The following is a 2,751-nucleotide window of genomic DNA, read 5'->3' on the forward strand; positions in this document are numbered from 1 at the left end:
TTTTGTAAAAGCAATAACACAGGTAAAAATTGTCAAAATCAATTTTTTCAGAACTCTAGAAATTAACCAAAATCTTACAACAATTTGAGAAGCATTTAGTCAAGAAAAATGGCTGAGTCTTGGGAAGAATAGCAAGCCCTGTGGCATTTCAACTTGTCCTACTTCAGTACTCATTCCACAATTCCATAAGATTAAAGAAAAACAAACAGTAGCCAGTCCTACCGTCACTGTGAACACCAGCAGTTTACCAATCAGAATGGGTGGAACAGATTTGAACCTTCCCAGAAGCACCATTCTCAGAGAACACTCATTATTTCACCTGTCTAGCAGTTCCCTGGAACCACGCCCAACAATCCCAACACACACAGAACTTGTCTTTAATCTTCTTCACTCAGAGCTTACTCAGTGTGAGCAGCAGTTTCCTTGGAGGTAGTTGTCAAATTATTTAACACTGCAGTGTGCATGCCCTGTGTCCATGTCTAGAGTAGACATGAGGCTATGGCTCTCATGTCTGATAAGTTTTATGAACACAGGAGCTACAGGCTAAGCAAGAATTCTAAACTTCCGGCCTGAGCATTGAAGACATGCTCCAACACATATACAGAGCCTGGGCGAAGGCTGGGAGGCCTATTGATTTTAGGCATTTAAGAAAATCTCTGGCCAGTCATTAGCTAGCCACTAAGTTAATAAAGCAGAGGCTTCATTTGCCACATATGATAAAGAATAAAAACCTTGTAATATTAGTCCAGGAAAGTCACTAAACAAATACAACAATTACGGCCAACAAGCTTTGGGAAGGAGTGGGTTTATTTCCAGAATTGCCACATTAGATTATTTAAAATGTCCAGTTTTCAACAACAAAAATCATAAGACATACAAAAGGACCCCCCCCCAAAAAAAGTATGGGTTATATACAAACTGTCCCTGAAGACGCCCAGACATCGGACTTCCTAGACAAAGATTTTAAAATCAGCTATTCCAAATATATTCAAACAACTAAAGAAAATCATGTCTAAAGAAATAAAGGAATGAATGAGCATTATGTCTCACCAAATAAATAATATCAATAAGGAAATGATAATTGTAGAATAGAACCAAATACAAATTATGAAGTTGAAAGCTGCAATAAGTATAATGAAAATTCACTAAAAGGGGAGCTCAACAGATTTGAGTTGGCAGCATAAAGAATCAGATAAGCTGCCCTGACCAGTTTGGCTCAGTGGATAGAGCATCAGCCTGCAGACTGATAGGTCCCAGGTTCGATTCTGGTCAAGGGCATGTACCTTGGTTGCGGGCACATCCCCAGTAGGGAGTGTGTAGGAGGCAGCTGGTCGATGTTTCTCTCTCATTGATGTTTCTAACTCTCTATCCCTCTCCCTTCCTCTCTGTAAAGAATCAATGAAATATATATTTTTAAAAAAACTTCATTCCCAAGAAAGCTTTATTAAAAAAAAAAAAGAATCAGATAAGTGAAAGATTAGTCCATTCATAGCATCCAGTCTGAGTTACAGAAAGAAAAAAGAATAAAGAAAGTTAACAGAACCTCAGACCTACGAATCACCACCAAGCATACCTACATATGAGTTCCCAAAGGAGATAAGAAAAATGGGCAGAAAGAACATTTGGAGAAATAATGGTGAAAACTTCCCAAACTTGAGGGAAAAAGTAACTTCTATACATCCAAGTAACCTCTATACATCCAGAAGCTCAATGAACTTCAAATAGGACAAACACAAAGAGATCCAAATCTAGACACATCGTAATCAATGTAAAAGGCAAATCCAAACAGAGAATTTTGAAAGCAGAAAAAGAAAACTAACTCACCACAGACAACAAATCTTCCTGAAAGGAATTTTGTGCTAGATATTTAGCCAATCATTTTCACTCTCACTTCATCTGACTCTTACTGTGTCCACAAATGCAAAATGAAAAAGTTGCTCTTTTTGATAATTTACTTTGTATTAAAATATAATATTTTTATTTTTTATTTAGTCTTAAAGTATAAGGAGTGCTGTATTTGATTCCTGAGAATTCAAATCCAACTCCAAATTGCCACTGTTTCTTTTTTTTTTTCATTCATCCCTAAGCCTCATTTTACTGAAAATTTATTCATGTATAGGTAAAATCTAAAATCTGCAGGGAGAACAGACAGACCTAAAGTTTGTATATTTGGAGCAAAGCTGTTTGTTATCAGCTTCTGCTGCTTTCAATCTATAGCACAGTTAAGAATAGGGCAATTATGCATAGTAAGTTTTCCTTTCAAAGCTAAAACACAAAAGAAGTCCTTGTCAAGTATTATTAATATCTTAAGTTCATCATAGCCAAAGCCATTCAAAGGAATAAATCTACCCAAAATAGGAAAGTGTGTGCATGTACTTGTGTAGAAATAGTGGGGGAGGTGAGAGAGATAAAAAGGTGAAGGACTCATTTTCTTTCAAGGTAGAGAAAAAAAAAAGATATTTCATTGGATGAAAGAAAACACGGCCCTAATAATAAATAAATCCTCTTTTAAGAATATAAGCTTAAGTAAAAAGGGAAACTAGAGGTCAAAAACGAAAACCCAAGTTTAATTCATAAAAGAGTGCCATGGAATGTTAGAGAGAGAGCTCTGGGCTTGGGTCAGAGCTGAGAATTTAATGGGACGGTGGCAGGAGGTGACACATAGCAAGGCTGTTTGACCAGACCGCTCTTGGTAAAAGGTGGTGCAAATATATAATTTGTATGTTACCTGAAAATAAAGTTCTGTCATTA

The sequence above is a fragment of the Myotis davidii genome, unplaced genomic scaffold (genome assembly GCF_000327345.1).
Source record: "Myotis davidii unplaced genomic scaffold, ASM32734v1 scaffold1, whole genome shotgun sequence".
Classification (NCBI taxonomy): Eukaryota; Metazoa; Chordata; class Mammalia; order Chiroptera; family Vespertilionidae; genus Myotis; species Myotis davidii.